The sequence below is a fragment of the Hypanus sabinus genome, unplaced genomic scaffold (genome assembly GCF_030144855.1).
Source record: "Hypanus sabinus isolate sHypSab1 unplaced genomic scaffold, sHypSab1.hap1 scaffold_131, whole genome shotgun sequence".
NCBI lineage: Eukaryota > Metazoa > Chordata > Chondrichthyes > Myliobatiformes > Dasyatidae > Hypanus > Hypanus sabinus.
The window spans coordinates 588,003-603,421 of NW_026779378.1; the positions used below are offsets into that span (position 1 = coordinate 588,003).

Here is a 15,419-nt window from a genome sequence, read left to right on the forward strand (position 1 = left end):
TGTGTAAATATAATTCCCAGACTATCGAGCCTGAGGGGACAAAGCTTAGATTCCTGAGATGGTAAAGTAGGAATGTTCAGTAATACACGGAATGATGGGACAGAGATATTTGTGATCCAGGGTGAAACGTAGAGAAAAGGCCATTACTTCAAAATAATCGCCGTCGAAGTTCTTATCCGTTGAATCCGTCCACATACGAGTTATCAGCGAAAGTGACCTGTCACAGGAATACCGTTTTCCAGGGGTTGCCACACAACATGCCCAGGCAAGGGTTAACACAAGATATTCCACAACCCACTCCTATTGATTATACGAAGTGACAGCCACAGACGTTCTTTGTGGTTCCGTGTACCGATGATCAACCCACTCTTGTGGGCAGAGGAGAGTTCCAATCCTCAGCTGCGACTAACTGAAGCGATCAGCTTTTCCCTCTCTCTCTCTCTCTTTAGACTGGCCGACTGCCTGTCTGCAGATCGCTCTCTCTCTTATGGTTCAGTCCACAGTCAGCGCTGTCAGCCTGTGACTGACGTCATAGTCCCGCCTCCTTGGAGTCTGAGATCCCTCTGATCATCAACACTGTTCAGGGTTTTGCATTTAACAGTGTACTGTCGCATACATTCGACCTACCGAGCTGCCAAGATGATCATCACTAATCAAATCTCACTGAGATTTCTCAGGTCCTGTTGAATTTATTGACAAGTGCACCAATACGGGAAGGTACAGGTACAGAGAAACACTGTCTTGTGGCAGCATCACAGGCAAGTACATTCAGATAACACACGGAACATAAGTTATACGATTCTCTGTCAGTAACAATCTGTAAATATGTTTTAAGTCATTAGCGATGTATAAAATACATTGTGTCATGACAAATATTAAAATGTGCATTTTGTCTCAATAACAGACATGGAAATGTTGGATTTGGTCCCTGTCTCCATTCCTCCTGTAATCCACAACCAGCTCCTTTGTTTTTGTTATAATGAGGGAGAGATTGTTTTCTTGACACCACTGTGTCGGGGTGATGACTTCTTCTCTGTCGGCTGCCTCGTTATTATGTGAGATTAGGCCAGTCAGTGTAGTGTCGTCAGCAAATTTAATTAGCAGATTGGAGCTGTGGGTGGCGACACAACTCATGGTTGCACAGAGTAAAGGAGGGAGGAAGAAGACAACCCTGTGGGGTATGTGTGCTGAGGGTCAGAGAGAGAGAGAGAGAGAGAGAAAGAGAGAGGTGAGAGAGCCCACACTTACCACCTGCCGGCTATCTGACAGGAAGTCCAGGATCCAGCTACACAAGGCAGGGTGAAGGCCGAGGTCTCTGAGCTTCTTGTCGATACTTCACGCCTTGGTATGGCTACTGCTCTGCCCATGACTGCAAGGAACTGCAGAGAACTTTGGAGAGCAGTGAACGTCAGAGAAACAAGCCTCCACTCCATGGACTCTCCCTACACTCCCCCTCCCTCGGAAAAGCTGGCCACGTACTCAAAGACCCTCACAACCTGGACATCCTCGCTGCAAATCCGCTCCCACATCGGGGAAGAGATACAAAAGCCTTAAAGCGCGAACCCCCCGGCTCAAGGACGGCTTCCTGTCTGTGGTTATAAGCCAAATGAATGATAAAATGGACTCGGCCTCACAATGTAACTCGACGTGACCCTGCACCATATGTCTATCCGCACTGCACTTTCTCTGCAGCTATAATGCTTTGTTACATTGTTGTCTTGTCATTTTCATTTTTCATTTTTAGAATATTTTTTACTAGTACATAATCTTCTACAGCTACAGAATGAAGCAAGACTTCAATAGATTAATATGTATATAATTAATAAAGTTGAAGGAAAAAACTAATCGTAAAATATAAAAATGGAAAATATATATAGGAAAAGGAAGGAAATAAAGAACCCCATCTAACTAGGGGGGAACCCCCTAACAACAAAAAAGGGAAAAAAACCATTAGGAATCAACCCCCCGGAACAATACGTTTAACCATCATCTAAATATAAAAATAGAATCGTCAACCGCCATTTCATATTTATAATAAAATAAAATTGGAAGGAAACCATATAGCATAATTGAAATTAAATGATAATATTTGGCAAAGAACTCTATCTTCTCTCAAAATCGAATCGAGCATCAAAAGTTCTCCTATTTTTTTTTCAAACTAAGACATAAGATTCCTTGAGAAAACCATTCAATTAATGCAAGGGAAGAAGTATCTTTGTATTTTAATAAAATAGCTCTTCTTGTCAATAGTGTAACAAATGCAATTACATGTTGATCTGAAGATGAAATACCCTGAATATGATGTGGAACTTTACCAAATAGAACAGTCAACCTATTAGGTTGTAAATTCATTTTCAGAGCTTTAGATCTTGTTGGAAATAAAGACTTCCAAAACGATTTTAATGATGAACATGCCAGAACATATGTGACAAAGTAGCTACTTCAGTTTTATATATATCACAGCATTTGTCTATACTAGGAAATATTTTAGATAGTCTCTCCTTTGTTAAATAATAACGGTGAACAATTTTAAATTGAATTAAACAATGGTTGGCACATATAGAAGAACAATTTCCATTTTTCAAAACTCGAAGCCAATCTTCATTAACAAAGATCATATGAAGTTCTCTCTCCCAATCTTGTTTAATCTTTAGTGATATGTTCTCATTTGTAACAAAAATAAGTTATACATTCTGCCAATGGAAACTTTCTCTAAGGGATTCAATTTCAAAATGGTATCTAACAAATCAGATTCTTGTAAATATGGAAACTTAGGTAAGCATTGTTGTAAAAAATGTCGAAACTGAACATATTCCAAAAAATGTGTATGAGCGAGAGAAATTTTGTCAATTGGCCCTTCAAAGGACATCAATCGACCATCACAAAATAAATCTGTAAAAGAATGGATCCCTTTATTGTTCCATAGGAGAAAAATGGGGTCAGTTGTTGAAGGTTTAAAAGAAAAGTTTCGATATAAAAAACTAGACAACTAAATTGTTTCAAATTTAAAAAATTACGAAACTGAACCCAAATCCGTAGGAATAGTTTAATAACCGGGTAAAGATTGAAATTTGGAATTTTGGAGAGCTGTAAAGGTAATGGAGCTGCTAATATTGAAGTTAAATGAAATTGTTTAACAGCTTTTAATTCCAAATCAACCCATAATGATTTTTGTTTCTTATCAAGCCAGTATAACCAAAAGCATAATTGTCTAATATTCACATCCCAATAATACAGTCTTAAATTAGGAAGTGCAAGACCACCATCTTTTTTAGATTTTTGTAAATTATACTTATTAATTCTTGGTCTCTTATTGTTCCAAATAAAGGAAGAAATAAGAGAGTCAATTTGGTCGAAAGATTTTTTAGTTAAAAAGATAGGTATACCAAACAAGGCAGTAACGGGATTTGGGTCAAATTGGACCCAAAAAAAGTTGTGAAAAGGTATGGAATACTTCCCGCCAAAACTTTTCAATTGTAGGGCAAAACCAAAACATATGAATTAACGAGGCATCAGCAGAGTTGCATTTATTACAAAGTGGAGAAACATTCTGGTAAAAACTGGAGAGTTTCTGTTCTTAATCGTATGCTCTGTGAACCACTTAATATTGTAGAAGAGAATGCCGAGCACAGACAGATGATTTATTAACCCGTTTAAGAATTCTATTCCATCTATCATCAGAAATCTGACAATTTAGGTCATCCACCCAAGCTCTTTTTATTTTATCAAAGAAGTCTTGTCTAGACTCAATCAACAAGTTATAGATACCGGTAATAGAACCATTTACAAAGGTGTCCTGGTAAACCTCTTCTGCGCCCTCTCCAAAGCCCCGACATCCTTCCGAGAATGGGGGCGGCCAGAACTGTATGAAACACTCCAGATGTGGTCTAACTAGTTTTATAAAACTGTGTTACGAACTGTGACGTTGTAGAAACGAACCACCAGCAATAGAGTTCACGGTGCAGTCTGGTTTTGATGTTAAACCCATTCTCTTTATTAGTATCTACTTATAACATAGTAATTTAACGAAATAAAGCAAAGTTAGCAGTGTTATAGATGTGTAAATATAACTCCCTGACTATCGAGCCTGAGGGAACAAAGCTTGAGTCTTGAGATGGTAAAGTAGGAAAGTTCAGTAATCCACGGAATAAATGATGGGAGAGAGATATTTGTGATCCAGGGTGAAACGTAGAGAAAAGGCCGTTACTTCAAAATAACCGTCGACGAAGTTCTTATCCGTTGAATCCGTCCACATACGAGTTATCAGCGAAAGTGACCTGTCACAGGAATACCGTCTTCCAGAGTTTGCCACACAACATGCCCAGGCAAGGGTTAACACAAGATATTCCACAATCCACTCCTATGGAATATATGAAGTGACAGCCACACACATTCGTTGTGGTTCCGTGTACCGATGATCAACCCACTCTTGTGGACATAGGAGAGTTCCAAGCCTCAGCTGCGACTAACTGAAGCGATCAGCTTTTCCAGTCTCTCTCTCTCTCTTTAGACTGGCCGACTGCCTGTCTGCAGTTCGCTCTCTCTCTCTCTCTCATGGTTCAGTCCTCAGTCAGCGCTGTCAGACTGTGACTGACGTCATAGTCCCGCCTCCTCACGCCGGCGCTCTGAAAGAAACAGTCACAGTCCGACCGCAGGCTCGGAACAGGCGCAACACAACTTCCCGACTTCTGAATTCAATGCTTCAACTAATACAGACAACCATGCCATTTGCCTTCTTAACCACCCGATCAATCTGTGCAGTCTCTTTCAGGGAGCGATGCACTTGGAGTCTAAGATCCCTCTGATCATCAACACTGTTCAGGGTTTTGCATTTAACGGTGTACTGTCTCATACATTCGACCTACCGAGCTGCCAAGATGATCATCACTAATCAAATCTCACTGAGATTTCTCAGGTCCTGTTGAATTTATTGCCAAGTGCACACGTACGGGAAGGTACAGGGACAGAGAAACACTGACTTGTGGCAGCATCACAGGCAAGTACATTCAGATAACACACGGAACAAGAATTATACGATTCTCTGTCAGTAACAATCTATAAACATGTTTTACGTCATTAACAATATTTAAAACACATTGTGTCATGATCAGTATTAAAATGTGCATTTTGTGTCAATAACAGACTTGGAAATGTTGAGTTTGGTCCCTGTCTCCATTCCTCCTGTAATCCACAACCAGCTCCTTTGTTTTTGTCACAATGAGGGAGAGGTTGTTTTCTTGACACCACTGTGTCGGGGTGATGACTTCTTCTCTGTAGGCTGCCTCGTTATTATTTGGGATTCGGCCGATCAATGTAGTGTGGTCAGCAAATCTAATTAGCAGATTGGAACCCGCCACTGCAGCCCCACAGTGCACTATTTACAGATTGCAAAGCTACGAAATTGCATGTGAATAGCTTCCCCTCCCCCAACTCCACTCTTTCTGCCTCACCAGCAGACTGGGACATCTCACATCTCGCTGCCTCCGCCAGGACATTAAACTGTGAACAACTGTGGTCAGGGACTGATCTCTGGGGTACTCCAAACGCTACCTCCTTCCAATGTGAAAACGACCCACTCATCCAGACACACACTACCGGCAGTTTATCGATCTCCAACGAAAAAGCCTAATCACCTACTCCCGATGTTCAATACCATTGCTAACTCTGAGTTTACCACCGTCAAATGCCGGGAGGGACATAATAATCAGAAAGTCTCTAGTCACAGCCGTGTAAATAAAATGTGATCTCAGTGGGTGTGTGGCGCATGCTCAGAACGCGAAGGAGACGGACAAACTGAGCCAAGTCACAGACTGATGAAGGGGAGGAATGATCCATTTTGATACAGAGAGGGAAGCAGAGAGTTTGATATTGTTCCTGATGCCGGAACTGTGGCCAGTTAGAAGATGAAGTCTTGTCCCCCCAAGTTGTTTTGAGTTGTGACAGTGTTTTTCTCAGAAGACACCATGGAAACTAAATAATCTGAGTGGAAATGTTGTCCTTCACCCACCGACGTGCTTTGTAAGCTTTTAGCAGTGTAGGAAAGTCAAAGGATTTGTGTATGGGAATCACAAACACAACAGCACGTTAGTTCCGCTGTATCTGTCAGTTCACCAGCGCTTGAATGTCGCCGATCCTTGAATGTGGGGGCGGAGATGCTGGAGAAGACAGCGCCCCACTCGCGACAAGGAGAGCCCGAACACGTGTCCATGTCCGTGATCTGATTGGATACATCGCCATGACGTTGATAGCACTGTGACGTCATTCACCGGCTTTCATTTTGGAAGGGATTCAGTCGGGCATCGCAGATACACCAACAGCTTCGCACAGGGAAGCGGCCGTTCACCTGCTCCGTGTGTGTGAAGAGATTCATTCAGTTAACCCACCTTGTGATGCTCCGGTGAGTTCACAATAAATAGAGGCCACATTTCTGTCCGGAGTGAGCAAAGAGTTTCACTCAATCATCCCAGATGCTGCAACACCAGCAACTTCACATCAGGGAGGAAGTTCAAATCAGCTCCGTGTTAAATGTTTAACCATCACGGTGACTGAAGGCAGCTGCAGGTTCATGAGGGACTGTTACTGTCAGATTCTGCAGTTCTTGCGGCTGCTCATCGCACCCAGGACTGAACCCTGGTCACTGAGCATTGGAGGAGTCGGTTCTGCTGATGTTAGCCTTAAAGTAGACTGGTGTTTAATATTGTGGATCTGTGAATGATAAATCAGTTCTGTATCAAATCCCGTGTCTCGATTGAGAGGGCACTCAGCCCAGCTGGTCCCTGCCTATGTTTCTGTTCCATATCAGTATATGAAAATCTATCCCTGCCGTTCCCCTCTCACTCTCCCTGAGATGACAGGTTGCAACTAGTCACCACTCCGTGGGATAGGAGATTTCCTTTGAATGTCTAGAATCACAGAAATCTACAACATATTATCGATACTTTGTCCCACAGTGTTGTATCGACCATGTAACTTACTCTAGAAATTGCTTAAAATTACCCTACCGCATAGCCATCTATTTTCCTAAGCTCCATGTACCTATCTAAGAGTCTCTTAACAGACCCTTTTTTATCCGCCTCTACCACCGTCGCTGGCGGTGCGTTCCACACACACACCACTCTTTGCTTAAAAAACTTAGCTCTGACATCTCCTCTGTACCTACTCTCATGCAGCGTAAACCAATTCCCCCTCATGTTAGCCGTTTCAGCCCTGGGAAAAAGCCTCTGGCTATCCACACGACCAATGCCTCTCATCATCTCATACACCTGCATGAATTCCCTGCATGATTTTCTCCGGGCTGAACAAGACGATGATCTCACTGTGGTTGTGACGTTGTTCAGGGCTCCGGACGAAGTTGGTTAAACTCCTTCTTCCCTGCTCTTTTCAATGTTTTAGGTAATTTTCACCAATTTTAAAGGACTGTGCCTCAGACAGCACAATTGTTACGTACCAGCAGCAATAGGTCACTAACGGAGTCTGGTTTCGATGTTAAAATCACTATCTTTATTAGTATTGTGACGGGGTCCTGAATTACCCCTACGAACTGTGTTTTTGAAAAGAGAGAGGGAGATGTTGTTCAACACCGAACACCTTGTTGGAGAGAGGGAGAGGGAGAGGGGGGAGGGGAGAGAGAGAGAGAGAAAGACTGCTCGGAGATGGTTGACACTTTTACAAGGACACTGTCAGCTTCTGTGTTCTTACAGAGAGAGAAGGGAGGAACTGTTTGATGGACAGCTGGGGCTCAGCACGGTGAGATAAGTAGGAGGTCCGCTGACAGACCTCCAGACACATGGTTTTGGACACTGAATGAGCTTTGTTGTGTCCACAGAAAAAGTTGGGTTTTGGAAGATCGATCCGGAGCATCGATCAGTGGCTCAAGCAGTGTGAAAAGGCTGTGACCGGTGGGGAGTTATTCGTGTGTCCAACCCTCGCCTGGGTTAATAACTCCATCACAGAAGAACGGTCCCGTTTGTAGTGTCACATTCGGTAACTTCCAAAGGATTTCGGAGGACGACGGCGTCAGCTTACCTGAAGACTCAAAACTCTCCCTCTCTCTCTCTCCATCACTACTCGACTCAATCCCACGAACTGAACCGAACTTCACTCATCACCGGAAGACGGTATCCATTCACCCAGAGGCGTGAAGAAGCTTGGCTTTCCTATTTACACACACACACACTCACACTCACACACACACACACACACACTCACACACACAATTATTGCTAACCTGTTTGATATATCTGCATTTATATTGCTGTATAGCGTAGTTACTAAGAAAGGGAATGTAGAGAGAAGGCAATTACGAAGAATTCCACACACATTCCACTCTGGGTAAACGAAATAACAGTCGCCAAAAATCTTATCCGTTGATTAGTTCCGAAATCCACTTAGAAATATCACCAGGTGACAGTCACAGGAATATCGTCTTCAAGTGGTTACCACAGAACACCCCGATTCCAGGTAAGGGACAACAAAAGTGATACCACAGGATACTCCAGCAAATCCACACATATGGATGATACGAAGTGACAGTCACACATCCGTTGTGCACTACGTGCCGATGATCAGATCAACCCAACCTTTTGGGCATGGAAGAGTTGTAGCCTATAGCAGTCACACGCTGAAGTTCCAACAGCTTGTCTCCCTCTCCCGCTCCCGCTCCCGCTCCCTCAGGCTGCCGCAGCTTGTGTCTGACGTCACAGCTCCGCCTCACTCAGCCATTTAAAGCGACACTCACAGTAAGCGAACCTGCGGTCTCGTAACACAATGCACCTCTAAAGTCTGACAGCAGACTAACGAGTGAATCTTCGATGCTGCAGAATCAGAAACCGAAGATTTGCCAGCCTGAGTCAGGGGCTCCAGAGAGAGATGGGGTCCAGAGGAGGAGGACGAATAAGACCAGCACGATGTGGTTAAAAGTGAAAGATTAGAAGCATTTGGAAACTGGTTGATCGAAAAAAAGGTGGTTAATTTCTGCAAAACACAGGTGGAAATCAACAGATAAGGCAGAAATTTTGGAGAGGAATACATAGAAAATGTTTTCTCAGTATTTCCAGCAACTGCAGAATCTCCTGTGTTTTATATCTGCATTTTACTTTGGCATTAGATACACGTTGATATTGAGTATATTGCTTATGGGAGCCGCTTTCTGCGTTAAAACAGCTGCAGATTTTTTCTATACCCAAGATTAAAAAAAATGAGGTATGGACATTGAACCGGTGCTTGCAGAAATGTTTAATGGCACCGTGATTACCCATAGGGCCATGCGTTCAGAATTTCGCCGGCGCTGAAGCGCCGATGAAATGCGCAGGCGTCAGGCTGAGGCCGTCCCTGAGTTTCACGCATGCGCGCAGTGCACAGAAGGATTTGAAAATGTCGGTTGCAGGTAAGAGCGATTAACCGTGTTTTTATCTTAAATACCGATTTCGGGATAATTCCTCTGAATTTCGGACACCGTGGGCAGCAATCCCGAGACAGTCCTGCCCTCTTCCCTCTCTCTCAGCCCCACGACCCGCACACGGGCCCCGGGGAGCTTCCGGCTGATGAGGGAATGGGAACCGATGGATCTCACAGACAGCTGAGCTCCAGCTATCTAAATGCAAGGATTAGGAACTAGGAGAAAGGGAACAAAATCTTTTACATCACAAGTTGAGAAAATCGCCTTTGTTCTACCTCCAATTACTAACAAGAGAAAATCTGCAGATGCTGGAAATCCAAACAATACACACAAAATGCCGGTGGAACTCACCATTCGTACTCTTTTCCATAGATGCTGCCTGGCCTGCTGAGCTCCTCCAGTATTTTGTGTGTGTTGCTTCCTTTACCTGCTCTTGCTCTGGACTTTTCTACCGGTGAGAACATGTTTTGTCCCATTCTCTCTGGGTTCGCAATGATATCAAGCACCTTTGCCCTGGGCAGCAAGTAGCTTTCACATCACAAATGTGCCAGTCTCCAGGGAGACAGACGACTGCCCTTCCCTTCATATTCATTGGCATTGCCATCACTGAGTGCACCACCGTCAGTCATTGGGGACGGGTTCAGGGGGAATATATATGTAGAACACAGAAACTAGTGATGCCTGTTTGCATTTTGGTGATGCAAAAGTTGCTGGAGAATTTGCAAGTGGGAGGAAGTGGAGTGAAATTTGGAAATCTGACTTCTTAAAGCGTAATTTAGCAAGCAAACCACATATGGACAATGTGCAAAAGCTTTGGTGAGAAACTCCTGCATTTCCTGTTACAGGCCTGCTACATAGGTTGTGTGAGAGTGCAGATGAACTCGATCAAACCCAGAGGAGATCAAAGTTCCTATTGACAGTGATTTGCTAGCTGTCACTGGGTAAAAAATACACAGTCCCAAGATTTATCTGCACACTGGTTATTACAAATTAGAGGGGTATTCGAGGGAAGGAGGGGAGACCTGCAGTGTCCCTGATGCCCTCCCCTACAAGATGTGCATCCAGCTGCAACTTGTAACCCTGCACTTCAATGAGCTGCTTGAAATGGGTGAATTCCATATCATCCAGCAGTTGGAGGGGGTGATAGATATGACATGAAGAGACGTGAGTTACTCCCAAGGTGCAGGACACAGGAAACTGGGTGAGAGTCAGGAAGGGGAATGAGGTTAAATAGGCCTCGCAGAGTACTCTTGTGGCTATTTCACACAACAACAGGTGGACCACTTCAGAAGCTGTGGGGGTAATTACCTGGCAGAGGAAAGTCAAAAGACTGATAGGGGATTCGTTAGTTAGAGGAACAGAACAAGAGGGGACAAATATCCTCGTGGTAAAACTTGCTAGTGGTAGTGAGCAGGGGAGGGGGTGATGTGGTTAAAATAAGTTGAAGAATGACAGAACAGATAGTGGAGAGGGTGAATTGAATTGACTTTATTAAATACATATTTCATAAACATGAGGAATAGTAATATTTACCTTACATCATCTAAATGGGCAATGTTTAATTTATAGTAATTTATAATAGATAGTTTGTACATAGGACAGTCAATATAACATTGAAATGCAATTGTATCAGCATGAATTAATCAGTCTGATGGCCTGGTGGAAGATGATGTCCCGGGGCCTGTTGGTCCTTTTGCTGTGATACCGTTTCCTGGATGGTGGCAGCAGGAACAGTTTGTGGTTGTGGTGAATTGGGCCTTTTTGTCCCTGGTATTCGTTGGGACCTTTTTACACACCTGTCTGTGTAAATGTACTGAATCATGGAAAGTAGATTGTGCAATGTATAATTTCCTTGTTTATATTTAGAGACATTTTTTGGTGTATAAAATGATGAGGGGTATTGAGCGTGTGACTGGCCAGAGAAGTGTTTTTTCCCCCAGGGTTGAAATGGATAATGCCGCTTCTCCACACTCCCATAGACCCTTTGTCCATCTCCTGAGTAAATAGAGTTTGAAAAATATTTAAGGTCTTCCCCCATCTGCTTTGGTTCCACATGTGGATTGCCATTCCGGTCTTCCAGAGGACCAACTTTGTGTCTTGAAATCCTTTTACTCTTAATCTATCACTAGAATCCCTGAGGATTATCCTTTGCCTTTTCTGTGACGGCAACCTCATGCCATCTTTTAACCATCCTGATTGATTTCTTATGTGTTCTCTTGCATTTCTTATACTCCATAAGAAACTGACTGCCTCTCCCTGTTATGCAATTCCATTTTGTGCTTTACCAGGGTCTCAATATCTCTTGCAATCCAAGTTTCCCTACAGTTTCTATCTTTACCTTTTATTCTGACATACCCGCTTACTACTTTCAAAATTTTGCTTTGAAGGACTCCCATTTACCAAGCACACCTTTGCCATAAAGCAGCCTGTCCCAGTCCACAGTTGCCAGATCCTAGTGTCATAATTCCAGGTGTTGATCCATCCCTGAACACATCCACCTTTCCTACGCTGCTCCTTGTATTGAAATATACAGGGCTCAGCATATTCAGTGCACCATGCTCAACTTTTTCATTCCTGACTTTGTCTGAGGCCTGAACAACATCTGTCTCCACAACCTCTCCAATACCCGTTCTGTTATTCAGGCTCCCATTCCCCCTGCAACTTTAGTTTAACACTCCTTACCCCCACCTCCAACCATGCAGATCTATCACCCCTTTGGCTTTCCTCTGCCAGATCAATAAAAAGGAGGTGCGTACCAGGTACAGGCAGATAGGAACAAATGGGGTACTTATGAAATACAGGAAATTCAAGTGAACACTTATGAAAGAAATAAAAGAAGGCATGAGTTTGCCCCAGCAGACAAGGTGAAGGAGAATCCTCAGGGATTCTGCAGACATGTTAAGAGCAAAAATATTGCAAGGGAAAAAATTAATTCTCTGGAAGATCAGAATGGTAATCCATATGAAGGGATAACATAGACTTGGGGAGGGTTTTTTTGCATCCGTATTTACTCAAGAGATGAACACCGAGTCTATAGAAGTGAGGCAAAAGCGCATCAACTTCATGGACCCTGTACAGATTACAGAGGTGGAGGGGTTTGAGGCAAATTAGTGTGGATCAATCCCCAGGGCCTGACAAGTTGTTCACTAGGACCCTGCGGAAGACAAGTGCAGAAATTATCGGGGCCTTAGCACAGATATTTAAATCATCCTCAGTGACAGGTGAGGTACTGGAGGATTGGAGGACAGACAATGTTGTTCTGATGTTCAAGAAAGGCTGTAAAAATAAACTAGGAAATTATACGTTGGTGGGCTTGACATCAGAACTGGGAAAGTTATTGGAATGTGTGTGCAGGAACCAGGTATATACTGTAAGTATTTGGATAGGTGTGGACTGATAAAGGATAGACAGCATGGCTCTCGCCAATCTTATAGAGTCTCTCGAGGAAGTTATCAGGGAAGTGGATGAAGGCAAGGCAGTGGATGTTGTCTACATGGACTTCAGCAAGGCACTTGACAATGTCTCATATGGGAGTTTGGTCAAGAAGGTTCAGTCACTCAGCATTCTCGATGAGACAGTAAATTGGATGAGACACTGTCTTTGGGAGAAGCCAGAGTGTGGTAGCAGATGGTTGCCTCTCTGACTGGAGGCCTGTGTCTAGTGGTTGCCACAGGGATCAGTGCTGGATCTGTTGTTGTTTGTCATCTATATCAGTAATCTGGATGATAGTGTGGTTAACTGGATCAGCAAATTTGTGGATGGCAACAAGACTGGGGGTTCAGCGGAGTGCAAGAAGACTATCATGGCTTGCAGTGCGATTTGGACCAGGTGGGAAAATGGTTTTAGAAATGGAAAATGGAATTTAATGCAGTCCAGTGTGAGTTGTTGCACTTTGGTCTGACCTACCAAGGGAGGTCTTTCAGAGTGAATGGTCAGGCACGGAGGAGTGTTGTAGAAGAAAGGGACCTGGGAATACAAGACCTTAATTCACTGAAAGTGGTATCACAGGTAGATAGGGATGGAAAGAATGATTTCAGCCCATTGCCCTTCATGAACCAAATTACTGATAACAATAGATGGATGTTGTGTTGACTTCAAGAAGACATTGGTGAGGCCTAATTTGGACTGTTGTGTACAGTTTTGGTCACCTACCTACAGGAAAGTTGTAAAAGAAGTTCATAGATTTCAGAGAAAATTCACAAGGATGTTGCCATGTCTGGAGGACTTGGGTTATAAAGAAATATTGAACAAATCTGGTCTTTATTCCTTGGAATGCAGAAGATCGAGGGGAGATTTGATTGTGATAGAGAGGCGCAGATAGTGATAATGCAAGCTGGCTTGTTCCATGAAGATTGGGTGGGACAACAACCAGAGTCCATGTGTTAAGGGTGAAAGGTGAAATGTTAAGGGGAACATGAGGAGAAACTTCTTCACACAGACGGTCATCTGGCTGTGGAATGAGCAGCCAGCACAAATGGTGCATGCGAGCTCGATTTCAACATTTAAGAGGTTTGTATTGGTACCTGGATGGTAGGGGTATGGGAGTGGGCTGTTTAAATAGTTCTGCACAAACTGGATGGCCCAAAGGGCCTGTTTCTATGTTGAAATTTTCTATGATTGTGACAAGAACCTGAAATAATACAAAAATTCACTCTAACCCCTTTTGACAGCTGTGTGAACCAACCAGTCATTTCAGCAGGAATTTTTATGTGGCATTAAAACTGTGGCACTTTAAGTTAATAATACATAAAAGAAGATCCCAGCTGCAAGTCAAGAAAAACTATTTGCGTGAGAGTGTTTCAGTTACTGTGGGGCCAGGCATCCATGCAGCTCAGTGGGAACAGGGAATAATACCAATGGAGAGAGTCAAACTGAGCCAGGTCACAGATTGGAGACGGCAGAAATGCCCCATTCTTATAGAGACAGGAAGAGCTTCTGGGAATTGATGGTCATTCCAGATACCAGCACTCTGCCCAGTCAGAAGATGATTTCTCCGTCCAACTTTCGTTGAACCTCACCGTAACAGTGTGATACCAGATCAAACCTTGACAACTCAAGTAATCTCATGTGAAATGTTGCACTAAACCCATTGATGGATTTTGTTAAATCTTTTTACAGGTTAAAAATGAGAAGGAATTCGTCTCCAGAAAGCTCTAACACGGCACAACAGTTTTGTTGTCTCTGTCTAGATATTTAAGAAGTGGAGCAAGGGATCCAATTGACCACCCTTCCTGCTCAGACTGTGGGGAGGGATTCACTCGGACATTTGACCAACTTGCACGCCTGTAATTTACACAGGAGAAAGGCCTTTCACCCGCTCAAACAGTGGGAATGGATTCACTCGGTTATCACAATTGAAAGTACATCAGCAAGTTCACACTGGGCAAGGCCATTCACCTGTTCTGTGTGTGAGAAGGGGTTCAGTCGGTCATCCTACATGTGGACACACCAGTCAGTTCACACTGGGCAGAGGCTGGTCAACTGCTGAGTTTCTGGGAAAGGATTCACTTAGTCATCTGATCTAATGGCACACCAGCGTGTTCACACCGGGGAGAAGCCGTTCACCTGCTCAGAGTGTGGAAAGGATTTACACAGACATCTACCCTACTGGTACACCAGCGAGTTCACACTGGGGAGAAGCCGTTCACCTGCTCAGTCTGTGGGAAGGGATTCATTCAGTCATTCCACCTACAGAGTCACCAGCGAGTTCACACTGGGGAGAGGCCATTCACCTGCTCAGTCTGTGGGAAGGGATTCACTCAGTCATCCGACCTACAGAGACATCAGCGAATTCACACTGGAGAGAAGCCGTTCACCTGCTCAGTCTGTGGGAAAGGATTCACTCAGTTAGCTAACCTACAGAATCACCAGCAAGTTCACAGTGGGGTGAAGCTATTCACCTGCTCAGTCTGTGGGAAAGGATTCACTCAGTCCTCTACCCTACTTGTACATCAGCGAGTTCACACTGGGGAGAAGCCGTTCACCTGCTCAGAATGTGGGAAGGGATTCACTCGGTTATCCA

The 15,419-nt window shown here is 43.7% G+C and overlaps 1 protein-coding gene and 1 pseudogene across 1 annotated transcript in view; one reads left to right on the plus strand and one right to left on the minus strand.

Moving 5' to 3' along the window:
- The window catches only part of LOC132386791 (gastrula zinc finger protein XlCGF8.2DB-like), a 142,462-nt gene that overhangs the window by 49,407 nt on the left and 77,636 nt on the right, over positions 1–15,419 (minus strand). The window lies entirely within an intron of this gene.
- The window catches only part of LOC132386786 (zinc finger protein 208-like), a 29,726-nt pseudogene continuing 24,196 nt past the window's right edge, over positions 9,890–15,419 (plus strand).